Genomic DNA, 27,753 nt, shown 5'->3' on the forward strand with positions numbered 1-27,753 from the left:
AGCATTCAGAAAGAAAGGCACACCTCAGAACATGGCTGTAATACTTCTTGGAGATAGCAGCCTGAGCTTAGGATTTTATAGGCCGTTCATTTAATACCAGTCATTATCTACTTTTCATGGAACTATGATATCACAACTTCCCAACATCCTGTATCTCTCTGACCCAGCGTTCATTATGGATAAAGCAGGGATGTTACTCTATCCTAATTAATAGGAGATTCAACTAGCAACTTGAATGTCAGCTCACTGAAAATACACACAAGAAGCTCTCATCTTTATTTATTTATTGTTTTCTTGAATGGTTGGGGCTTTGGATGTGACTGAGTTTAAGACCCATGTCCCTATAGAATTTAGTCAGCTTGCTATTATATATCATGATTTTCAGCAATTTATTGATGAGCATCTTGATACCTAGACTTTCACATAGTTTGAGTTAATTGCTGACCTTTACCATTTCACAGAAGGCCAGCCACAATACCTTGTTTATTTTTAGCTCTCCAGTCATGGTTCTGGATGGTTCATTTAGATGTTAACTAGTTCATCCTAGGCCATATCTTGGGCTCTGCTTTTCTTTCAGTAATGCCCTTCTCTATAGTTGGGAATCCTTCAGTATAAAGCTGTATTCATCCTGAACCCATATTCAGCTTCCACACCATTTTCTGGTTACTAAAGGCCTTAGACTTCTCAGAACATGTGGCTTTGAAATTGTTGAAGTTTCTTTCTCCCCAGTTTACCTCCCCAAGGCCAGAGAAGCATTCTAGGGGTATATGTGGATGATTATAGAGGGTGATTACTAGGATGGACATGAAAATCGCTCAGCCTTAAAATTATGTGCTCAGTCCACCATAGTGTAGGTTGGAGTCATGGATAATGCTGGAAAGAAGGTGTGTGTGTGTGTGTGTGTGTGTGTGTGTGTGTGTGTGTGTGTGTGTGTGTGTGTGTGTGTGTGTGTGTGTGTGTGTGTGTGTGAGAGAGAGAGAGAGAGAGAGAGAGAGAGAGAGAGAGAGAGAGAGAACATGTGTGTACCAGTCCTCTTGCTTTCATCCCTTAAAGTATTGGGCAGTATCTCTGCCTTCCTGTTAGGAGGAAGTATAAGGGAAATAGCTATAGCCAGGGCTGGTCTAAGTGTTGTGGGATAGGTACATAGTAAATGTTCCTTCTTTTTAAATGTCTATTAATGACGTGTCATTGATAATTCTAGCCTCTTTGATTAATTCCCCTATTTTAGATGTTGAATTTGTGCTAAAAAATCTGAACAGTTCCAATCAGATTAGTGCTAATACATCCATATTATACACTCAAAGCAGTTAACATCTTTCTGTGCATCCACCCCATTAGCCAGTCATTGGTGGTGAATTATGAAGTGTCTAGGACCACTTTGGAGTTCTCTGGGTCTGCTGAGTGTACGTTTGAGCACTATAATCATCACCATCAAATAATAATAAAAGCAGTAATTGCTGGTAGCCTCCACTCACTGCTTATTTGTTATGTGCACCTCTGTTCTGAGCACCATGTGTGGGTTATATCATGCAATGACCATGGAAACAGTGAAATAGCTACTTTTATTATTACTAACACACAGATAATAAAGTCCAGAGACTGATTTTCCTATAACTGAAAGTTAACAAGAGGCAGCAGCATAGTGAGGACTTGAACTCAGGTTGTTGGCTTAAGATTCCCAGGCATATACATGCATACATGTATCTTTTAGCATTCCAGTTTATTGATGCATCCTATATCCTCCAAGATGCAGCAGGGATTTGAAGGCTCATTTTTAGACAGCTTTCTCATAGTAATTAATCTTTATTGCCCTTGTTATAATCATCACATGTGGACTCAGTAGCCACTTTATACCAGTCTCCTATCTTGGTCATTAAGGAACTTGGGGTGTTTCCAAATTGAAATGTATCTACTGTATTTACTTAGCTAAGCGCCAAAGTAATAACCCTCTATCAAACCATTCCAAGAATGGTTCTTTATGAATTTTTACATTGTTCAATTAAATGTTCATTATCTTTTCAAATGTATGCAAAACACAGAAGTTTTAAATGAGACAAAGTATGTAAAAATTATAAAGTATTCTGTCAGAATTCATTCTATTCATATTATGGTTAAAATATCACATTCCTAAAATATATAAAATGGTCTTTAAATGAGATGAATTATCCTTAAATTTCATTTATTTTTACACAAATTGTATTGCAATGAATTTTTCTCTTAGAAAGGCTTGGATGAATGAGCTGTCACTCCAAACCAGGGTTCTGAAAACTATAGCCTGGAGTTAAACCGCATCCTCAGCCTTTTTTATGAATACAGTTTTGTGGGACAATGATGAAGCCACTGGCTCACATGTTGCTTATGGCTGCTCTTATGCCACAACAGCAGAGTGGTGTAGCAGCGGCAAAGGTATTCTGCCATGCAAAACCTGGAATTTCCATCTGATCCTTCATAAAGAAAAGCTTGATAACTTCTGCTCTAAATAATTTCTTTCAAGCTAGAATGTTTATAGATGCATATTCACACAACATTTGATGACTTCTGATCTAAATAATTTCCTTCAAGCTAGATGTTTATGGATATTCCTTCCTATAACTCCCTAGGGTCATTGAATAGACTTTCCAGATGGACAAAGTCCTCTCATTTCAAAATAATTTGAATAGTCTAAAATGTTTAGCTAGTTAAAGAAATATTTCATTTAATTGAAACCTGGCTTGATTTGAAAAAGACTCAGAGGTTATCTCAGTCTTATAGTTGGTCTTTAAGCATAAAATATGTTTACCAAAATTCACTAAATAAAGAGAAGGAAAAATAAATACCAATGTCTGTGTGAGAAACACATCTTCCTACGATTCCAGTTTCATGTCAGTTGCTGAGATAAAATATCCTGATAAATGGCAACTTTAGAGAGAAAAGGGTTTATTGGGCTTATAATTCCAGGTTACCGTCTGTCATTTCAGAGAAGTAAAAGCAGAAACTCCAACATCTGGTCACATCTGATCTATAGTCAGGGGCAGAGAGGGAAGTCACATAGTGCTGGCTTGTTCCTGTTCTATGCTCAGCTAGCTCTCATCACTTATATGCAGTGCAGGGTCCAGCCAGTGAGAGGCACTGTCTCCCACATTTAGTGCACCACTTCCTATCCCAATTAAATCAGTCAAAAAAAAAAAAAAAATTGCTCACAGGCCAACCCAAACCAGGTAATTCACTAGGGAGACACTTCCTGGGTTTGTAGGTTGTGTTAAGTTGACAACTGAATCTAACCAATATACCCACTAGATAAACTAATGGGGAAAAGAAGAGACAGAGTCTAGGGAAGCTCACAGCTTCCCCTTTGCACTAAGGTTTTCTACAGAGGCCTGTCTATGCTTTACAGATGAAGTGAGGCTTTGTTTCCATGATTTGGTGGTTCAGTGGCTTCCGTTTTGGAAGAAATTGACTTCCATGTACATTTAGGCTGCTTCTCTGTGTCTCCTAGGTCTGACCTACCTAATGTCAAAGATCAGTTTCCCAAGGCCTGTATACAGTCTATCTGGAACAGAGTTTGGTCTGAGAGACAAAATGCAGTTGGTAACATGATCATTACTTGGGAAACTTAGTGGGCACAATTCAGCTACAATTGCTAGAATCTAATCTTCTATTCTCAGGCTTGCCTACCCCTTTGAAAGGAATTTTTAAATGCTGAAAAACATTTTTTAGTTGCACTTTCAAACACAAAAGAATTACACGATGGCAGAAATATTTCAAAATGTAACTGGGACAATTTTAAATCCATGTGCAAGAGCTAACACTGTGCCATTCCTCCTGTCACATTAAACTGGAAACAATAAAACTTGTGTAGAAGGTGTCCATAAAGGACATTGAACAATGGTGGAAATGTTCAATAGGTGCCTCACCTTATGGAATAGAACCTAGTAAATAAATCAGTTGGGGATAGAAATGTAATCAAATTAAAGCTTTACTTTTATTTACTTTCATACCAAATGCCAAGTCACTACATGTGCCAATTGCACTGAACATTTAAATTCTAGAAGACATTTTAGAAACAATTATGTTTTGCTTCAGTATACTTTCTAGCATAAAAAGCATAAACAATGGGAACAACAACAGCAGCAGCAACCAAAGGTACATGAGGGCAGACAGTATGGCTCAGTGGGTGAGGCAGCTTACCACCATGCCTGACGAATCAAGTTCAATTTCTGGGATCTCTCTGATGGTAAGAGAGGACCGAATTTTGCAATTGTCAAACCAAAATAACAATTGTACCAAAGTCCAGCTTGGAGAGCCAATGGGTATATTGGGTATGTACCAGCACATGGGTGGAGGGAACTTACTGGAGGGGGACAACTCAAAGGACAGCTAGACCACTGAAAGGCCTGCCTTAGCATGGGCAACAAGTCAGAAATACTGCAACCCTAGAGCTGTCTGCATGGCTGGCAGGGAGTTCAACAGGGCACAGAGTGTCTGTCCCTGTTCCCATTTCCTTAACAGCCCCCCCCCCCCGCCCCAGCAGGTGCTTACTGCTTCCATAACCCTCAGGAAGGGCCTCCTGACTATAATTCAGCTTTCCCAGATATGTGGTGATTGTTTGCTTTTTAGGTCTCCTTGGTATCCTTTCTGCTTCCTGGGGAAAGGTTTTGGCTTAGAACTTCCAACTTTGTAGACTAAAGGAGCCTCCCTCCACCTGGAATATTTCAGCTAGAAGGAAATTGCTTTAGACGTCCTCTGACCTTCAGACACAGCTCTCCACAGCCTCCCAAGCCCTCTGCATAAATAGATGTAATAAATTTTAAACATAAATGAGACTTTGTCAGCACAAAAGTCATACTTTGTAAACAGACGGTTATGACAATGAAGACAAGGTATGAGTAGAAAAATAAACACCTTTATGAAAATTCCTGATTTAGAGTATAAGAACTGTCAATATGCAATACTAAGAGAAAAGGCATTTTAATAATAGGAAGACATTTAAAATAAAAAGGCAAATAAGTATAAGAGAAGGCATTCAGCATCATCAGTCACAGGGACAGTCAAAGGAAAACCATAATGATAAAACATATACCTAACAGTATGACTAAATTAAAAGAAGTCATTGTTGCTTGCTGGCTAGAATGCTGAGTAAATGGAATTCATGAACTTCATGGTAGGGGTGCAGAAGCCAAAGTTCCCTTTGCAAAACAATTTGGAAGTTTCTTAACAAAATGGATACATATTTGCATTTATACTCTGGTCTGGCCACTTTTTGATGCTTGAAGTAGAATGGGATGGAAGTATTTATTTATATCACAGTAATTCGAAATTGCTGAAATTAGGAACTTAGACAAGGAGGAGGGGAGAGGGGATGTTAAATGTTTACCATTATAGCATTACACATGACCCAGCAATTCTAGTACCAGACAAATTAAAATGTTTATCTATTCATATGCCTGTATATTAATGTTTGTAATAGTTGTATTCAGACCTTGACAAATGAGACATGACCAAAATCTCTATGTAGCAGGAATGGATGAACAAGTAGTGATTGTATTCTCATACAGAATACTGCTTGGCCCAAAACAAAACAAACAAAACTACCAACATATGAAATGATGTTTACATAAGTAGTCTTTCTGTGGTTTAAGAGTAAATGGGATATTTGCAACACATCTCCACTTCCAAGCTTCAGGGAGCTTTCTAAAAGAGGGGCAGAAAGATTTTTAGAGCTGGCATTGCTGGATGAGTATAGTGAAATATTGTTGCACAAGAGACAGTTGCACATGTAATCGCATAGTGATTATGACAGCAGACACAAGACCTGCCCAAGCTCAAGTCAGAAAATCCCAGCAGGGAGGAGCTCTTGGCCATTGGATAGCTTTTGGGAGAGGAAGAGTCAGTTTTAAGGATGTGATCCCTGGTAGGTCAACCACACTCCAGGGCATGTCCTACACCCAAGAGTATTGGATTACACAAGTAGGATTCAATAAACATGAAATGGGAGCAGGGGTAGAGAAGTAGGCATGGGTCTGGGAGGAGCTGGGGGAAGTGAATATGATTAAAGCATATTGAACTAAATTCTTGAGGATCAAATAAGAATAATGTCTTAAAAATAAAAAAAAACTGCAAGAAGAAATTGAAGTCTCAGGGGACAGGAACTGGATCTATTATATCTATTCTTATCTTCTGCATTTCCTTTTCTTGGATCATGAAACGTACTTATGAATTAGAAGATAGGTTGTTGTTACAATTAACCATCCAGTAGACTTCACAGATGATAGGCCAGATCTTTCATGGAGGCTCAAGAGGTGCTCAGGGCTCTCCCTTCCATGAAGTGCCTGGAGTGGTTGGCTTTCATATGATTTCTGATACTCTCACATAACACCAATTAGTAGCATGCAGATTCAAATTCAAATTCAAAGGGCAAAAGTCTTTTAACACATAATTTATTGTCAATTTCAATTTGCTGCTTGTGTTTTTATTGATTTTACAGAGGCTCCTGGATGGTTCTGCCCTAGTCATTAAAGTACTAATTTTGTTAAACACTTATTAAGACTAAATCATGGACTCAAGCCAAACATTAAGATTCAGTGCCTAAATGAGGAAATGCAGAGACTGACAAGCTGGGTGATTTCTCTTTTTAAAAAAAGTGGCATTACATTCTAATATTTTAGGCCAAAATTTTTAAGACTTCTGTATTAGCAAAAATTAAATAACTTTTAGTAGATAATTATTGTATAACCTTATAGGATCTTTGTGCTGAATGATATGTAAGAATTTATTGTTTCTGTCCTTTAAGGTGTTTATCTCATGTGGTAAAATGTATAAACTTGTTCAGATAAGGGCTGTGAGAGTTGAATTTAAATGTGGGAAGCTACTTGAAGTAAATTATACTATAAATACTTTCCTAATAAATCACAAGGTCTTAACATAATCCAAGATAAACTGAGACCACAGATGTTTGTAACTTAAAGATAAGGTAGTGGAAGTGATATTTTCCTTAAAGTTTTTGTGTATGTGTAAAGAGTTAAGTATTGTGATGTATTCTAATCTTTGGCCCCTTTTTCCCCCTGTTAAACTGAGAAGTGTATGACAGTGGCTGATTGGTGAGTACCCAAGGATTCAGGTTCCTGGAAGGACTTCAGACATTAAATGAGAACAAGTTAATCCAGGCAGCACAAACCTTTACAAGCATATTTAGTAATTTCTCACACACCAAGAGCACTGTTGCTGATTAGATGTAGACATAAAAACATACCCAAGGAAAATGGGCAAAATTAAACAGACACAACTGAAAAATTCCTGAGTTGTTATCTGAGTCTGTTATTATAAAAATATGTAAACAATATCAAGAGAAAGCAAAGTCATAGAAATGCAATATAATAGTCTTTACTCTATTTTACTCTATAGAAGTAATACACAAGTGTCTATAGAGAGAAATATTTCAAATTAAAGCTGCATGATGTTATAAATTCACCTCTGTAATCTATCACATAGCCTGCATGATTTATTCAGCCATCCCCATGGTTACTTAACATTGCATTCTTTCATTAAAAATACCTACAGATATTCTGAAAGGCTACCCACAATTAGGCTCTCAGAGTACAGAAAGCCAACTCCCTGTAAAGGAATATTTAGATTTTCTAGTCTTTCCTTTTTATGCTTCAGATTCCTGTACTCAATTACTAAATTGGCATCCATTGCTTTGTCTTTGGATACAATGCTAAATGCAGATACCTTGGATAAAAAGGAAATATTTTCTTGGGAAAGACATTGAATGACATCAAAATGGAGATTTGGAATGAAGGGTAAAAGGAAAGAAAACCAGCTTCCTCTCCTTAAAAAATAATTCATAAACCATGACTGGGTCAATGATCTCCATGTGTTGGCCAGAGCTTTGTCATGTCAATTTCAAGTACTGAGTGGACCTTCTGTGAGCCAGCACTGGGCTTCCGTTCTGTGTGCTATTGCTTCCTTTAATTCCCTTCAGCTGGTAATTAATTGTGACACTTTTAGGCAAGTTTCTCCATATCATAAAAAAGGATTTATTATCTTTGACTGGAGGAATTTGCATGGATTTTTCAAAGAATAATGTCAGTATTGCAAGAGCTATAAATGTATAATATATACACATATCTGTAACACACATACATGACTACACACACTTGGACATAGGAGTACATGCATATACAAGGGAGGTGATGCTAGGGAGCAAATTGAAGGCCCTAGACATGCTTGGCAAGCACTCTACCACCAAGCTACATCCCTAGTCCACTATGAACAAACTTAGAGGTATGAACAGGGGACTTGCTGAGAGAGAACTTTGCTGAGGCCTTAAGCTAAGGCCTCTTACAAAGGAGAGTCTGAGGAGAGTTTGTGTGACTCAGAAGAGTCAGCCATTAGGCAAGTCACCAAAAGTCTTCACAAACAAGTTAGACCATGAGCAAATAGATGTTGAGGCAGGAAGATTGCCTCTAGTGAGAAACTATGGACCAGAGTAAGAAGGTGATGGTATTAAAGTGACAGTTGGATAGGAACAATTCATATTTTGAATTTTGGTCTTAATTCAAACTAGTAACATTTGGTGTAAGCCTCTCTTGCAATGCTGGGTGGCCACAGTGAGGTACAGCTCCTAGTCTTATTGTGGCACTATGAGTGGACAGCTGATACTCCATATCAGTTGTGGACTGTGGGACAACCTCTGATGTTGGATGTTAAATGTACTAAATGCAGTTATAGCTTACAGTGTTACTTGCCGTAATGTAGATTGAGGAATATCTTCACTGTGCAAGTATTAGAGATATCAAAACGACAGCCCACTATGATTTCATTTACATGAATGGCTGGCTGGTTTTAACTGTAAGTGATGTAATCCTGCTTTGCCATGGCCTAGGCCCCAGGCCTGGAATAGAATCACCATACTTGGGCCCTGGAGAGATGGCATAGAGGTTAAGAATCACCATACTTGTAGAGATATCCAAGATTTCTAGGGCTCAGGATAAAGGAAATTGTCCATAGAAAATGTTCCCATAATAACATTGGTGTGATCAGGCCTGGAGAAATGGTTTAGTGGGTAAGTGAGCTTGCTGTGCAAGTGTGACTGTTTGATCCTCAGAACTCACATAAAGGTGGAAGGAGAGAACTCTGTACAGTCAGTTTTCTCCTTCTACCTTTATTCTGCCTGCAGGTTTGAAGATGACCTTTTTCTAGACATACAATTCACTCTTGGCCACAGGTTTCTTTAGTACATTGAGACTATCATTTCAGTCCACTTCTTGCCTATTAGTTTTGACCAGAATTCTGCGGCTAGAAAAGCCTGTCTATGTGATCCAGGAAGCAGCAATATAGTTTGCTTTCTTGTGTGCCTGGTTATCTTAGACTGTGTTATGGGCATTGAATTTGAAGTGTTTGTAGAAATGATTGGAGCCCTAGAAACTTGGTGTATTTCTGCAAGTAGGGTGATATTATTCCAGCCTCAGGCCTGGGCCATGGAGAGGCAGCATCATGTGATTTACAGTGTTAGACATCAAGATCCTGATGTCTTCACAGTCAACTCCCACTGAGATGCTGTCCATGTGAAGTTTGGTTCTCTTTGAGCTCATACTTACCCTCCCCACCCCAGGGTGTCACCTTCAGGATTTCAAGCCAAAGCAGGAATGCCTGTAATGGAACCCACTGTGGTAGGCTCTGAACTCCTCAGTTTTATGACTATGACCTCTCACAACTGGTTGTCTGAGCATCTCCTCCTCTAGACTGGAGGTGGTCATAATCTGCCTTCTCCTATTGCCCCACTGCAATTTGTCATCAGATTCTGTGGACTCCACCTCCAGAAAATGCTCTTAGTCCATGACATGTTTCAAGCTGCACCACCATCCCTGTCCTGTCTCCATTACCTTTCATTTCTTCCTTATGCTGATCTCCAAACATACAGTTAAATCCAGCTGGCCATTCATGTAAATGAGACCATGGTGGGATGCTGTTTTGATATTTCTGATACTTGAATGATGAAGATGCCCCTACACTTTCAGCACAGCATTGCATGATAAACACATCACTATTTCACCAATATCCATCACTATTTCCCCATTTCCTAACTGATAGAGATTTGCATTAATTTGAGTTTAGGGCTTCTTATAAATAATGCCAATATGTACAACCTTGTGCATTTCATAGAATATAAATACAAGTCTCTTTTCAATGTGTGGTAGCATGAAAGAGAAGTGTCCTCTACTGTTGGGTATTAGAACACTTGGTTCTCAGTTGGTGGCACTGTTTGGGGAAGCTTGGAGGTACAAACTTGCTGAAGGAAGATGGTCACTGGCTTTGAGAGCCACAACCCTTCCAGTCTCCTCTGTTTCTCTATGCTCTGAGTTGAAATAGTGATCTCTCAGCTTCTGTTACAATCACCACACCTGCTGCCTGCTACCATGATGGACTCTTACGTACACACACACACACACACACACACACACACACACACACACACACACCATATATACACCATGGCAGTGATATCTGAGTGACTCAGTGGAGATTTTGATATGTGTCGGTAGAAACTCACAGTAGTTAAGACACCTCCCAGCATGTTTTGTGCTTTGATCCCAGGGTGTTTTTTGTCATTCTGAAGGTATATCTATGTCTCTTAATTTTATGAACTGTCAATGTGAGCAGAAAACCCATCAAGATGCTTACCAGAAGATACTTGTATGTGCTTATGTGTCTATATGTGTATGCATATATGTATATGTACATATGAATGTGTACATGCACATGTGCATGCATGAATGTTTATGTGTTTATTGTGTGAGTGTGAGTGTGTGTGTGTGTGTGTGTGTGTGTGTGTGTGTGTAGGCCAGTGGGAAACCTCAGGTTTTATTTCTCTTCAGGTACTGTGGATTCACCTTGGTTTTTGGGACATGATCTCTCACTTGAACCTGGGGCTCATCCATTTGGCCAGACCAGTCGGCTAGGGATATTATTGTCTCTGTGTGCCCAATTCTGGGATTACAAATTTAACACCATACCTGCCCTTTTAAAGTAGGTAGTTGTAGCATGAATCTTAAAAAGTCTTATTAATAAAATCAAACCTGAGGCCAATTATTGGGGTGAATTCTGGAAGATCAGAGAAGCAGAACAAGCCACAGCTATCTCACCTTGCTAGTTCCTCAGCTGGTCTTGTTTCCTCAGACTGGATGCCTCTGTGTCCTCATCACAAAGGCTCTCAGCTGAACTGTGCTGCTCCAAAGCCTGAATGCTTCTTCAGCCAAATGCTTAATTAGTTCCATGCTTTACTCCTTAGTTCCTGGTCCTCATGCCTTATATACCTTTCTCTTTCTGCCCTCACTCCCTGGGATTAAAGGTTGGGTTTCTGGGATTAAAGGCGTGGGTCACCATGCTTAGTTATTTCTAAAGTGGCCTTGAACTCAGAGATTTGGCTAGATCTGCCTCCCAAGTGCTGGGATTAAAGGTGTGTACCACCACCACCCAACTTCTGCTATAGCTTACTCTTCCCATTTTCTAGCCACCATTTTTGGCTTTGTTCTAGTGGTTGTCTGTTCTCTGACCCCAGATATGTTTATTTTGGGGAACACACAATATTTCAGGGAATACAATACCCACCACAGGTGGTAGGGATGAACTTAGATCCCCATGCTTGTATGGCAAGCATTTTAGTGACTGAGCCATCTCCAGCCCCTATCTCATCTTACGACAAGATATATATATATTTTTTAATGCAAAGCCTTGCAATACTGTGCATACCATGTCTTCCATCACTGTAAAACATTCCCAGGAAAAACAAACTTTAGGAGTGAACCACCCTTGAGTACCATTGTCTAAGACCAGCCATTATTAAAATATATCAGTCTGAATCATTCTGAAGTATCCCTAAGAACAAACATGGAATTTAGACATGTGCATTATGCAAATGTGTCTAGCATTCTAAGATAAGTGAAACGTTAGTATCTCAAACCACCATGCTACTTGTCATGCACAGGCATAGTTAACCTTCATAAAGGAGGAAATGATTTCTAAGTAGATCACTGATTCAACATGATTGCTTCTCTGCTTCTTTTGAACATGAAATTAACAAATTATTTTCCACTATATTTAGAAGAAAAAGATTGTTTGGCCAGAACTCTCACCAGTAGAACCTTTTTTTTGTAAATTATTTTTTCCTAAATATTTCTAAGTAAGATGTCTTGAACAAATCCTTATTTTTGATCATAAAGAACTAGAGAATGAAGTAGTGGTTACCCAAGGTTGGGAAGGAGAAAAGGAGGAGTGGAGACAAGATGCTGGATTGGTACAGGGCATACTTGGATAGCAAAGTGACTTTTAATGCTCTCCCGCATGGTAGGGCAGATATCACTGCCAGTAATTGACCAAATGTTTCAAAATAGCTGGCAAAGATTTTGAAGGCTTCTAGCACATGGTAGAAATGGTAGATATCTGAGGTTCCAAGCATACTCAGTTACTCTGATCCAATTATGGCATGTGTGTATTGAAAGGTTACACTGTAACCCATAAATAAGGACAGTTACTATACACAAATAAAAATTACTTAAAAAAGAATTAGTGTTCTACTACCCTATAGTAATGACAGAACCAAAACCCCAAATGTGACTGAAGATTTTGGTTTTTATTTACTGTTAAATAAAACTATAGCATTTCCTCTATTCAACTCCTCCCATACCCCCCACCCCCAATTCATGGTATCTTTTTTCTGTAAATGTTATTGTCACTCACATACATAAATATTTAAATATAACCTTCTGATTCCATTAAGTGTTGCTCATCCTAGGGGAAGACTAATTCTCCTACTCTCAGAATTCCTTAGTTGTCTGTAGGTTATTATTATTATTATTATTATTATTATTATTATTATTATTATATGGGTGGTTTGTATATATGTATGTCTGTGAACCATGTGCATGCCAAATGTCTGTGTATGCCAGAAGAGGGTATCAAATCCCCTGGAACTGGAGTTACAGATGGTTGTGAGCTTCCCTGTGGGTGCTGGGAAATGAGACACAATCTCACAGCAGGGTTCCTGGGATTCGCACAATCTTTCTACCTCCTCTTTTGTGATATTCCCTGAGCTTTAGGTGCAGGAATTGTATTGAAGATTTATCCATCATAGCTGGCCTCACCATGAAGAGTGTTCAGAGTTTGAACTTTTAGCTGATCCCACTGAGCTCCTATTGATTTGTCAGGTTTGGGAACCAATACTTTGGAAGAGTTGAAACTGCCTCATTAGAAGGAATATGGTGGTCATTTAACTTCTGCTTGGTATTCCATCATTCATGTATTTGGGTAGAAAGTTCTGAAAAGAAAGACTTCTGGACCTTCACCCCTGGCTTGTGACAGGCAATATGGAGGCTGGCACTATGACATCTGGGCCAAATCCACTCATTTGCCTGGTTTTATAAATAAAGTTGTTTTTGAACACAATGTTGCCCAACAATTTACATATTATCTATAGCTCTCTTCATGCTTCAGTGAGAGGCAGAGCTGTGCAGCTGGCAGCTGAGTCTGCCTGGCCTGCAAAGCCCAGAATCCTTGTTATCTGCAACTTCTCAGAAACTGTGTGTCAAAGAATGGGCAGTACATAATGCCTTTCCTTAACCATGTCTATCCTAAGTGTCTGATGGAAGTACAATAAAACAGTCCATGTCTTTTTTTGTGACTGGCTTGTTTCACTTCCCATAGTATCTACAAGGTCCATCAACACATGGAAGGCCTCCCTTTGCTTTTAAGGCCAAATACTCCCTTGTTATGTGTATATATTGTATTTGATTTATCCATCTGCTTACTATAGTATATTTTAGTTGCTTCTACCTTTTTGCTATTGTGAATACCTTGCTGTTAACAGGGGTGTACACACATCTTTCTGGGATTCTGTTTTCATTATTTAGGGTAAATATCCAGAAGTGAGAAAGATGAATTGAATGGTAATTTTATTATTATTGTTGTTGAGATTGTTGATAAACTATTGTAATATTTTATGTAAACTACATTATTTTGCATCCCCACGAACAGTGCATATGGGTTCCTACTTTTCCATACCTTTGTGATTTTCTAAAGTTCTGTCCAGTTGGTTTTTATAGTAGTGCTTTATGGTTGTAAGGTGACAGCTTGCTGTCATTTGTGTTTGCATTTCCCTGAAGATTACTGATACTGAATACCCTTTCATGCCCTTGCTGGTCATATATGTGTTCTTTGGAAAAGAGCCAGTTGAAGTTGGCTTATGTTTCAATTGCATTTGTACTTTTGTTCTTGGTTTGTTCTGTGACCTGGGCATGAAAACCTTGTTAGATATGAATTTTGAAAATTTTCCTCCATTCTGTAGGTTGCTTTTATATTTTTGATTGCATCCACAGATGCACAAAAGTTTTAAATTTTTATGTTGACCAGTTTATCTGGATGTATACCCATTGCCAGTTTTTTTGGTTTCATGTCCAAGAAACCACTGATAACTCAGTGTTAAACAGCTTCATCCCTAAAAGTTTGATCTAGGTTAGTCCTTTGATCTATTTTGAATTATTTTTTGATTATGGTGAAAGGAAAAAAGTCTAGCATCATTTCTCTGCATGTAGCTATCCAGTTTTCCTACCAGCATTTGTTGAAAAGACCGTGTCTCTGTGTTTTGTCCTTTCACCACGTCGGTCAGGAGTTACTTCTGGGCTCTCTATTCCACTCCACTGGTCTAGCTAGATATTGGCCTTTCTGCTGTTATTCCCTTGTGCTTGTATTATTGTGCCTTTGAAATAAGTGAAATTTGTAAGTATGAGATCTCTAACTTGGTTTTTCCTTTTCAAGGTTTTGTTTTTTGGAGGGGATCATCTATATAGTTTTATATATGTACACTTTCTTGTAACTGTATGTAGTGAATTTTAGATATGCTCCAGTTAGAGAACCACTCATCTAGGTTAAAAGAAGGGAAAAATGGAACATCCATATGCAAATGCCTGTTGGTTGTTTTCAATCAATTCTTCTTTGAAGAGAACTATGAAATCCTTAACAGAGGAAGGGAGCACAGGAGTGGTGGAGAATACAGAAGCAGTCCAGCCTATCTGACTTTGTGGCTTTCATGGTGAGACTCCTCTTCGTATCCTAGTGAGGGTCCCAGCAATGATAGGGTCTCATCTTGTGAAGTGAGGGCAGTAATCCTGGGGAAAGGTGGTCATTTGGAGAGACACTGGTGCCATCTTTATGATTCATGCAACAGGTATTTATTTTGTGCCTGCTGTTTCATGAAAATTCATAAAGGAAACTTGCATTTCCATGAGTCCCTGGGGATTGATTTTTCCACAACTTGTGCTAAGAACTTTTATTCATGCTCTCTGAAGAATGAAAGGCACTATCTGCAGCAGTAGACATTGACATATTCTTATGGATGTGAGTGGCTGCTTCTGGTCTTTAGTTATGTTTTATTTTTAAAATTTATTTCAGAGGCGGTCGGATCTCTGTGAATTTGAGGCCAACCTGGGCTACAGAGTGAGTTCCAAGATAGGCACAAAGCTACACAGAGAAACCCTGCCTAGAAAAACAAAAAAAATATTTTATTTCAGTGTATATATGTATGTGAGTAATATACTTGTTCACATATGCATGGGTGCATGTAGGCACACATGCATGTGGAGGTCTGAGTTTGATGAAAATCTTCTATTGCTTTCTACCTTACATTGTAAGGCAAGCTCTTGAACCCAAGCTCTCTGACTCAACTAGTACAGCTGGCCACTTTGTCCCAGGATGCCCCAGTTTTCCTCTGTCTCTACACTGGGATTATAAATGGATTATCATACCCTCCTGACATTTGTATGGGTGCTAGGGATCTGAGCCTCGGTCCTCACACTTTTCTGGCAAGTACTTCATCCTCTGAGTTATGCCCTCAGCTTCTGGTTCTACTTTTTATACGATGCACACCTGAACGTTAATTCAAGACCATTGAAGAATGTTTACACAGTTTAAGCCAAGGACTAAATGAGAAATTCAAACCCTTCCTGGAATCAACAGTCTCTTTGTCTCTTTTCTTACAGTAGCTTTTTTTTTTTTTTTTTTTTTTTAAATCAGTGAACTGCATTTAGACCAGAAGCATGAGGATATATAGAGGCAGCAGATAGATCCTGAAGGATTAATAAGGGAAGAATTTGATCTTAAATCCCTTCTACTTAGATTTTAATGGAAGCTGAAAAATGCTTTGGATAATGCATTCCATTCTAATTATTTATAGGATGCATTTTAATTAGACTTTTCAATGTTGTACATGCATATTTTGGTCTATGTGGATAAATGTATACATAATTTTATGCATATTATGTCTTTGTATATATGCATTCATCACCAGGGTTGAAGCTTCCCAGGAGTGTAATAAGGGTCTTCTGTTCAATAATTATTAATGACACAAAGGAAAAAAAAGACTTTGTTGTGTTTTTGACAACTCTGGCAGAACTCATTATTCTGTGTTGGTGGATCTTTCACATATGCAGGCTTATTTTTGGTGTTCTAAGAAATCTGAAGTTCACTAACAAGGCTTTTGAAGAACACTCTTGAACTGAATGTACGGGCTACAGTTGAGTAAGAACAGTGTGTGTCTGGAACGTGAATGAACCAGCTGGGACACTAAGTTCTCCATGGTGTCTCTAATTCAATAATCATAGGTTTTCCCTTTCTTCCAAAATAAAGCAGTATCCAAGATTGAAAGTAAAAAGCCTGAGATAAGTAGGTACAGTTTACTGTTTTGTTCAGTATCAGACTCTGTCATTTAGATCAATCAAAATACAAGCTGCACTGCTACTTCTAAGAACAACCGACAATGAACTGAAGAGGGGGTATCATCAGAAGTTTGAGGGTGATTCCCAGACAGGGGCCATATAATTCTGTAGGGTCATCCCAGCAGCAAGGAGGCCAGTAGGTTGTGTGGAATGTCTGCATCTGTGTTGTGGGCTGTTATGTCTATTATTAACACCAACTGTGGTTTAGAGAGTGTATACTTTTCTCTGTAAGCCTAGCAGACTGCTGTATCCACAAGCAGCATTTATATCTACGACTACCTCATTTTTAAAATGGATTTTTAGAAATGACACAAAACAGTAACTTTCAGTGTGGCACTTCTCTGTATGTATCTTATTCTTTACTGTCATTGGCTACAGATCATCTTACTGTTGTTTCCCTTCTTCCCCCCAAACAGTCTCTCTTTTGCTTTCATGTCATAGACAGATATATTCTACATATAATGTATTGGGATTGTGTGTATGTGTCCTATGGGTTCCACATATAAGAGAGAACATGTGATATTTGGCTTTCCTTTTCACTTTTTGTTGTTGTTTTGGTCTGTTTTATTTTTCTCCACACAATTCTGTTTCTACTTTTGTATCACACATATTTATAATATGACATATATGGTTATCTATATTTATTCTAGACTCAGAATGAGAGAAAATGTGATGTATATCTAAGTCTGATTTATTTTGCTTAACATAATGATCCCTGCTTCTATCCATTTTCTGTCAAATGACATTTCATTCTTCTTCATGGCTGAATGAAACTTCCTGTGCGTACATCAGTTTCTTTATCCATCAATCTACATCTCACATATCTTTCTTTCAGTCTTGTTTTTTACAAAGAAAGAAACCAAGGTCTCCCATTAAGCATGGATCTGGCATTCAAATCTCATTCCAAATAATTTGAGTCAAATTCCATGCTGCCTTCCCCAGTCAGGTCCCCAATGCTACTGTTCCTTATACTGGTTTTGGGACTTTCTATATTAATTAACTTTCCTAATGATACTGAAGATTCGCCATTCTGGTTACAGCCATCTTGATAATGACATCAGAACTGGGTGGAGTAATCCTTTCATGTATACATATCATAGTATTTATGGACACATTTAACCATAAGGTATACTGCCTTGTGTATAATGTGAGTCATAAAAGCATAAATGAAATCAAGAAAAACAAAGGTTGGAACGAATTATAAATGAAATGAAGATAATAAATAGGTTGATGGATTCAACAGGGCAAAACTTACTTTGTGACTTAATAAACAGCCCACTGTGCTTGATAAATTGTGCACCCCAATAAACTTATCTGGGGTCAGAGAACAGAACAGCCACTAGATAGACACAGAAGCCAGGCATGGTGGCACACACCTTTAATTCCAGCAGTTGAGATCTCTTGCTTGGGAAAGACACACGCCTTTAATCCCAGGAAGTGATGGCAGGAAGCAGAAAGGTTCATAAGGTGTGAGGACCAGGAACTCGAGGTCCTTTTAAGCTTTTAGGCTTTTTAAGCTTTTGGCTTTTAGCAGCACTTCAGCTGAGATCCATTCAGGTGAGGACTCAGAGGCTTCCAATTTGAGGAAACTAGATCAGCTGAGAAGTTGGCAAAGTAAGGTTGAATGTGGCTTGTTCTGTTTCTCTGATCTTTCAGGGTTCACTCCAATACCTGGTTCCAGGTTTGTTTTTATTAATAAGACCTTTTAAGATTCATCTACAGCCCACCCAATGAGAACACTTACTGCTGGATACAGAGAAAACGGAGCTAAACATGAATTTTAAACCATATTGTAGTGAAAGTGTTGTTGAAACAAGCCTCAGAGTGACTTTTAACAGGGATATGGTTCATGTGTTTTTCATTGGAGGCAAAGCCTGGAAAAAAAACAAGTTGTTTCTCATTTGATAAACAGAATTAGAAACAAATGGTAAATTTATTTACTAAGACTTCACCTGCTTTCACATAACTTGTTTTACACCATTTGTGTATGTATGTATGCATATGCATAAATATAATGTGCAGATACACATCAATTTTCACTTTACGTATGTGTAATATCATATATGTACACACATGACACATACACAGCACATTTTCATGAGTCATTGAGGAGAAGTCACAGAGAAGAAAACAACAATGTTTTAAAACAGCCCCCACTCCCCCCCCCCCCCCCCCCCCCCCCCCCCCCCCCACCCCACCCCCGGCCACGGCCACACACCTGAGCATGTAGGCAGGCCTAGTGGGACTCTGTGTTCTTTTTATTTCATTTTTAAATGGGGGCATGAATTTGGGTGAATACAGAATAGGGGTTGGATCTGGGAGGAGTTGAGGGAGGGTGATGAAAATGTTCAAAATGTAATGTATTAAATTCTCCAAGAATTAATAAAAATATTTTTGAAGTTAAACTATGATTTAAAACAAAGGACAATACTTTTTTAAAAAATGTGTTTGATCTTTAGAGATTGTAGTTGCCACTGTTTCTGAATCTCTGAGTTCTGTCAATGTTTCCTAAGTCAGGTCTCCAGTGCTAGTTGCAAAGGATGGTAGACCATTCAATGTTGAAAATGTTGCTGTATTGACTGACGTGATCTTTTGCTAATCTTCATGTGTAGAGAGTTTTAGGGTTATTTTTTTTTTTAATAAGTTAATGTTGCCTTCAGCTTAATTAATTACAATTTTAATTGTGTTGGCTGTAAGCCTTGCCACTCAGTGGTAACAAGGGTTTTATAATTAGCAGGGGCTATGGGAAGGGAGATTTAAAAAGAAATTCTTCCTCTTAGCAATGAGAGCAGCCTATGGTCATTCCTTATTTTCAAAGAAATTTCCTTGAATAAAATTTCTGTGAACTGGCTACTATGTAGGTGATCTCCATGGGGTGGAGATGTCTCTGAGATTGTGTACAACATTGTGTACGTACATGCACTTCCAAAAGGGGCCTGATCACAGCATTATCTTCCTTCTCTCTCTCTCTCTCTCTCTCTCTCTCTCTCTCTCTCTCTCTCTCTCTCTCTCTCTCTCGTGTGCGCGTGTGCACGCGCAATATTGCTGAATCCTAGAGTTTTTCACAGGCAAGGCAAATGCTCTACCACTGAGCTATACCCCAGCCCCTTCCTCTAAGCTTAGAGAAGTGCAATGTAGTGAGTGCAGAATCTGTAATCTAACTTTATGGCTATGAATTCCGGCCCTGAGCTCACTGGCAAATTCAGTCTCAGGAAATCTCAGTGCTTGTTTGAGGTTTATTTTCCTCACCTCAGTTTTCCTGTAAGACTGAGCTCATCATAAGGACACTTATGCTACTATATTACTGTGAGGATTAAGATGCATCCCATAAAGTGCTGGAGCAAAGCTTGGAATGTGGAGTTACCCTTACTTCAATTGTGTTTATGCTAGTATAAGTGTTATCACTGCTGTGTGTTGAAAGTGGCTAGGGAAATGTGGCCTTGACTTAAAGATCTGGAAACTTGATAGTTCAGAAGCCCTTGGTTTTGTGAAGCTCACAGACAGGAACCCAACACAGGACTTTCTCTGTAGGCTCTGGGAGTAGACACTTACTGCATTAGTAAGAGTGGCTGTAGAGTGAGGTATGGTGGCACATACTTGTCATCCTGGTACTTGGGAGGTTGACTGAAGCAGGTTGGCTGTTAGCTCAAAGCTACATAGAAAGTGTTTGTCATAAAAAATGGAACAATATTCTGTTATTAGTATCCCACATGATTCCTTCAACTCACTCCTCTTTTGAGTCATCAAGGTAGACAGTACTCTGGGAGGCTTACATTTACCTTACCTCACATGAGTAACCCCCTGGCACAGATCACATAGACTGTGTCTGGGCTAAATGTTCTCCTGATGAAGCCACCTCATGAAGACAAAATTAGTCTGCAAATAACCCTAATCAATGAGGGGGAAGGCTAGTGAGTAAATACAGCAGTTTCCTGTTCTTCAGATAGATGAGTCTAGAAAGTACTCTGTGCACTTGTAGGGTGTCCCAGAGGATTCCCAAGAGCCCCCTTCTGTCTGTACCAGAAACCCCAGGACACATTACTTGATTGAGTTTGCCCTGTTGTAATATCACTGTCCCTGTTGCTTTGATCCTAAGTCCTTTGATCACCTTGGATATAAACTTTCTGTTCTGAAGGCCTGTCTCGAGCTCTGCTTTGTGGGGACCCAAACTGAAGCGTACAATTCTCTGAAATCCTAATGCAGAAGCCAGTGGCAATGTACAGCTATAACAAATGCCATTTGTCCTGGTTGGTACTGACTCCCCAAGGTCTGCCCCAGTGTCTGGCAGCCAGTAAACATCATCAACTGCTGCCTAAATGATAGAGGTAGAGAGTGAGCAAACCAACATGCTTCTAGGACTCTGATAATGAGTAGGTCATCTGGGGGGTAGTTTGGTTTTATTTACTAAGCACTGCATTGGAGACAGGGCAAGAAGATGTCAAAAGCCTCCTTGGAGGGCTTTATGTTATGCCTGGTTAGCCCCATCTTTAGTCATGGCATGTTTTCTGTTTTCCTTATGGTCACAAAGAAAGGGAAATTGGTAAATATACCAGTTCTTTGTTTCCAAAAGCTGTCTCTGAGAATATATACATATGTAGTTTTACATATTGTCAAATATTCATCAAATGGGCTGCTTCAGATAGAAATGGCTGAATGCTTTGGTGCATAGTTTATTAGAAGAAGCTTGGAGATTGACAAGGATACATCATAGTGAGAGATGAGGACTATGAGAGAAACTGTCATTAGAAGTGCATCTTGCTGTGTATGGGTTCAGGTGACCATCCCCCACACCTGCTAACATCATAAGACCAGAGGCATCCTCACCTGATTGAAGAATGAGAGGCATCCCCTTAGCATGGGCATGCTCCTGCCTCATATGTTCCAAATTAACACCTGGCACAAATTCTTCAATGCAGTAAGTTTGTATTTCACTTTTTTAATAGAGGGCAGATTTGAGTTTAGGCTTTATAGAATCTACCTGCCCCCATGATTTCAGATATTGATCAGAGGCAGCTTGTATTACTGCTGGTATACAGTGTGGCTAGCAGATCACTACTGCAAGAACAATCAATACAAGCTGCATGCTCATGATGGATCTTTGTCAGCCAAGTTTGGACACAACTAGATCACAAGTTCCTGTCAGAATTCTAGAATTCCCTTCACATCTGAGAAACCCACTTGGTCGCTAAGGAGGAGGAGATCTTTATAGATGTGTATGGCTATGGAACAGGCCATGCTTAGTGTTTAATAGTAAGGCACTAAAACCCTGAGAGTGTATGAGGCAGATGATGAACAAAGTTCAGGACAACTGAATCTAGATGAGAGGATCTAAGCTTGTAGTTACTCAGGCTTCCATCTAATATCTTTCTGGATGACTTTAAAACTGTTCTTAGTTACCACATTGCAAAATAGGAGCCTGGTTGAAATTACAATGAAAGGAAAATGCTGAGATTCCAAAGAGATGTTAAGGACTCTTGGAGATTTGGGTTTGGGTTTGGGTAGAACATGGCTGTTAGTGATGTTGCTAAGGTCATGATGATGATGATGTAGTAGTGGTTATGGTGGTGGTCATGATGGTGATGATGGTGACTATGGTGATGATGGTGATGATGATGACGATGAGGATGACAGCGCTTGTGCTGCTGCTGCTGATGTTGGTGATGATGTGGGTGATAGTGATATTGAGGGTGGTAGTGGTGGTAGTGGAGGTGATGATCATAGCATTGGTCATGGAGGGTGGTAATGGTGGTGTGATGATGGAGATGCTGGAAATGTGGATGATGAGGATGATGCTGGTTGCTAAGATGGTGGCAGTGATGAGTTAGAGGGTTGTGGTGATGATGATAGTGTTATAGTCATGTTGGTGATGATAGTAGTCATAATTATGGCAGTGTTGATGATAATGGCATTGTAGTAATGATGATGGTGACAATGGTGATGATGATGGTGGTGGTGATGGTGATGATTGCAGTATTAATAATGGAAATAGCAGTGCTGGTGATAGTGATAAAGTAGGCAATGGTGATGCTGATATTAATGGTGATGAATATTGTGGTTACTGTGGTAATAGAAATGATGCTAATATTTATTTTGCCTTAGGAGCTCTCCTTGTCTGTTAATCTTCATAATCACTCAAAAGTTTGTGGCAGGTATCATTTTCATTAAAATTATTGTTCAGGTTAATGCTAGAGGAACAAGCCTCAAGAGGTCCCACAATTAATATGCCATGGAATCCAGACTCAAAGCCAGACAGGCTGATTCCAAAGGCCACATGCTGAATTCCACATAGCCTTTATTCTAATCTAACATCTTATTTTCCAATTTAAACTCATCAAGCTCAGGACCATTTAGATTCAGTTCTAAGCAAGGCCCTGTATCCCACTGCTAAGGGACTTCTGATTGTAATGAACAGAAAACTGTGCTTAGATCCTGGGGTTAATGGCTGGGAGGCAGGACTTTGCAAACCACAACTTTATTATCCAAGCAACAATTTCATTAAGTAGACAAGCAACTCACAAGGGGACTGTGAACAGGATGATGTGTTTTAAAGGTCAAAAGCTGGTTTCCTGTAGACTTAAGTAAGTCAAGAAAAAAGGTGAGATTTGCAGTATGGCTTTATGCCTTGTCTGAGCAGATTCCCTACTCTGGCATGTTCTAGTATTCTTACTGCTCTGGGATCCACACAATACCGGCTGTCTCACACTCTACAGAGAGAAAATCCTGCTTCTTAGAGCTACCTACAGGCTTATGCAGCCTCAGTGGCCAAGTCTTTATCTCTTGCCAGGATTCCACTATTCCTCACATTACTCAGTAACATGAGTTAGCACAAAGGGAAGTATTTCCAGAAAACAAACAAACAGCTTTTACGGAAAGCTCATTTCTAGGAAACATTAACTTAGTTTCTAGAGTAAGTGAAAATATGTGGCTTCTGCCTTTTGTCTCTTAACCTTAAATGTATGCATATGAATAAATAATGCTAAAAGAAACTCTGGAAGTGGGGGGCTAGCCTTGATCTCATCTTCAACGATGCCATCATTCTCCAAGAATTCCAACATTGTGGGGTCCTTGCGTATTCTCCAAGAATACACAACTAATAGTGCATAAAATAATGGCGGTCTAAGTATTTAGTAGATCATCTGAGCATGCTAGGTACTGAACTCCTAGGTAAGATATCAATAAATATTCATGACAAGTACATTGCTATCTGTCCTATACAGGTGAGTTAGTCAGCACCTGGGGAGGTTAAGCAAAAATGGTATAGTCAGGATTTGCACCCCTTATCCGACTTCTCTGTCCTCTGCTGCTTGTAGTACAAAGTGGAATAGAAGTTATACCAACTACAGCACTTATCCACTGGATCTAGACCCTTTAGAAAGAACACTGCAAACTGGGCATGGTAGCACACTCTTCTAATCCCAGTAATTGGGCAGCTAAGGTGGGAAGATATAGAATATGAATCCAGCCTGGGCTACACAGAGAAACCTTGTCTCCTAAACTAAAATACAAAGAACAGAAACAAACAACGGAAGAATGACTTGGTGTAATGGGTAGAGGTTCATATATTTGTTTCTGGGTAGGATAGATTAACCTATGTAAATCACTCCATGTCTCCCAGCTCTCTCAATCAAATGGAAATCCTAATAGCCAGCTCCTAGGGATTCTTGGATTAAGGGAGATGTTATTCCCCAGCTACCCCACAGGAGTTTCTCTTTGCATTTTGCTCTCTGACCAATGCTCACATCAAGGCAATGGCTCCTGAAGCTGATCAATCTTCTCCAAGTTCATAAAAAATAAATTTTCACATGCTTTCCTTCTGGAAGGTTTTGAATTTTAACCTCTAAAGACCTTCTGGTACTTAGTAGTAGTCTTTTCATCTCTGTAGTTCAGGGTTTAGTATACCAGGTTCCATGGCTCATATAATGACAGAGAGAGTAGAAATCAGTTTGAGAAAGACAGCATGGTACTAAAGCCTCCCATGTATACTAACCCACTGCAGGTTCTGAGAAGTCCCACATTGTTGCCTCTGAAGAAGTCTTGCTCAGTGAGATGCCTATTTTCACATTTCTTTGAGCAATGTTTTGTAACACGTGGTTCATTTTGAGAGATACCAGCATGGTAGCTTAAAGACTTAGATCTTATTTATTGTTGATTAATTAATTTATCATAGCAACTCTTCTAGGAACAGGAATGCCCAGGCCTGTAAAGCCACCAAGTCTCAATGACATTAAGGAGTTGACTCTCTGCAATGATAGCCTCCATTTAAGAAGCTGGCAACATAACTATCTGAAATCCTTCCTTGAATTAGTGTTGGATAGAACCACTACCTTCTACATTGTTTAATTCTAAGAATTTTAGACACTGTGCCAAAGGGCGAGCAAGAGGTTTTGCTCCAAGATGCTGTTCCAGGCCTTTTTTTCTTTTCTGATTTCCATTTCTGCTGCTCTCACACTCTCTCTAACCACCTACCCTCCCACCTCTTCCAAGTCTGCCCTCTTCCTGTCTTCAGGAGCGTGTACCCTCATCCTGCACACTCTCTCATTCCCCTCATCCTCTGAAAGCATCTATTTCTTCTGAAATAAAATCCCGAGCGTGTACCACAGGCTAAGAAGTTCTTCCACTCCTTGTCCTGTTCTCCGACCTCCTCTCACCCCGCTTTCTCCATATTATATTCAAGCAGCATTTTTCTCTCTCCAGTTTATTAAACCAGTTTCTGCCTCAGGGCCTTTGCCCTTAAGGTGTTATTTGTCTAGAAGCCTCTCTCCTTGCTAGAAGGTAGCCGAGGTGCACCCTTCCCGTCCTGAATATCTCAACCCACCTGTCATTTTGTTCTGAAACATCCCTCTTGTTTCCCCGACCAAGGCTTCCTCTTTGTTCTCTTCTGGTTTGTGGGTTGTTGCATCATCTTCTTTCAGTTATTTTATTATTTCTCTGGTGGTTGGCATACGTATTGTCTGCCTCCTTCACACAGAAGACAGGATCTGTGAGATAGCAGAGTCTTTCTAACTGTATTGCTGCCACCATGGAACTGTGGAATGAGTGTAACAGAGTATGCTCCTATTAAACAATGTGTTTACCGACTTTATGGAATAAGTTAGTATGTAAAGAGTGGCCAGCTAAGGAGAGCAGGCCCCCTCTGAATCAGCTAAGCATGGCACGTACAAGCTCACAGAGACTGAAACAGTAAGCACAGGGCCTACATGGGTCTGTAGCAGGTCCTTTGAACATACACTGGAGTTACTAGCTTAGTATTTTCAGGGGACTCCTGACTGTGGGAACTGGTGGGTCTCTGACTGTTGTATCTACTCTTGGGACTCTTTTCCTCTTACTAGGTTGCCCCGTCAAACTTTGATATGACAATTTTTGCTTCATCTTATTATATTTTATTTTGTCATGTTTGATTGTTACCTCTTAGAATCCTGTTATTTTCTAATGAGAGACAGAAAGGGAGTCAATCTAGAGGGGAGCAGAGGAGGAAATGGGAAGGAATATTAAAATTAGTATTAAAAAAGAATCTATTCTCAATAAAATAAAAAATAAATAAAAAAAGAGGATGCCTGTTTGAACTGTGCTCCTTCATGAAGCTTTCAAGTTCCAAGCACCATGTATGGCAGGTCACTTGTGGTCTTTGAAACCATGACTGAGTGGTGTTTATTTTTTGCTTATAAATGACTCTCATGCTTTATCTATGTCCTATCCATTCTGGGTCATGGACAGTACCATCCCTCTGGGATTATCTCTGTGTACAAATGCACACACACACACACACACACACACACACACACACACACACACACACACACACACACACACACACACACACACGACTACAGGCTGTCAAAGCTGTTTATGCTGGCCAATTAGTTGATTTCTGTTCTCCCTAGAGGGTGTGCAGGTTAATTACCTCCGAACCTCCTCCCCCACCCCATCCCTGCTTTTATTTTCAGCTTGCCTCCTGTTGTTACATTGTTTCCCTCACTCGACCCACAGCAGTCTATATTAGTGTCTTCCCCGGGTAGATGGAGTGAACTTTGTAGCTGTTGCTGTGAGCTATTCAGTGTACCATGATTATCTATCTCTTAGCTCCTGCCTGGGATGTTGGATGGCATGTGAACCTTGCTGCAGGGGGCGGGGCTGTATCCACCCAGTAGTATTCAAAACTCATGATTTAGAATAACTGCCATGTGGTATTTGAGTTGAAGTTCACCAGAGTCCTAGAGCCTGGACTGGAACTCTGTATGGGGACTTGATTCCTCAGTGGGTTTTATGCCTCAATTTCTTCATCTATAATATAGAAACAATTACAGAACCTCCTCATCTGATAGAGGGTAGTCTATGGAAACATTTGACCCCCCCAGTTGGCACCTCCTAAGCTCTCGACACAATTTGGGAAATGATGAACACTAATATTTGGATTGCATGAGTTTCAGACTGCTGATCCCAACAGTTCCTGTGGCCTTGGTTTCAGAGAAGGTAGGCTCCCAATGCTAGCCACCAAGCTGGCTTCAGTTAGAGAACACTTACTGGATATTATGTCCCATGCTATAGTGAGGATCAAGGAGGGTGAGGACACAGAATTGCCTTGAAAAACTCCATAAGGCTGCCACTATTCACATGATAAAATGATAGTTCTGAGAGCTGGAGGTGTGTGTGTGTGTGTGTGTGTGTGTGTGTGTGTGTGTGTGTGTGTGTGTATGTATGTATGTATGTATGCATGGTGTGTTTCCTAGAACACACACATGAATGTGATTCCTAGAACTGGCATATAAAAGCCAGACAAGGTGGCCTGTGTGAACTTGTTAGCCAGCCAACCAGCCTATTCTACTCAGTGAATTCCAGGCCTGTGAGAGACCCTGTTCTAGGAAAACAGGTGGATGATACCAAAGAAATGACATGGAAATTGTCCCTGTACCACATGAGTGTACCCACACATGTACCTGCCCTCATACTCCCCACAACACACACATCCATGCACATACAAAAAGTATAATTTTAAGTCAAGACACAATTA

At 39.6% G+C, this 27,753-nt stretch overlaps 1 protein-coding gene across 3 annotated transcripts in view; it reads left to right on the top strand.

Moving 5' to 3' along the window:
* Positions 1 to 27,753, top strand: part of Tafa1 (TAFA chemokine like family member 1) — a 530,212-nt gene that overhangs the window by 96,669 nt on the left and 405,790 nt on the right. The window lies entirely within an intron of this gene.

Source organism: Onychomys torridus, chromosome 3 (assembly GCF_903995425.1).
Source record: "Onychomys torridus chromosome 3, mOncTor1.1, whole genome shotgun sequence".
Classification (NCBI taxonomy): Eukaryota; Metazoa; Chordata; class Mammalia; order Rodentia; family Cricetidae; genus Onychomys; species Onychomys torridus.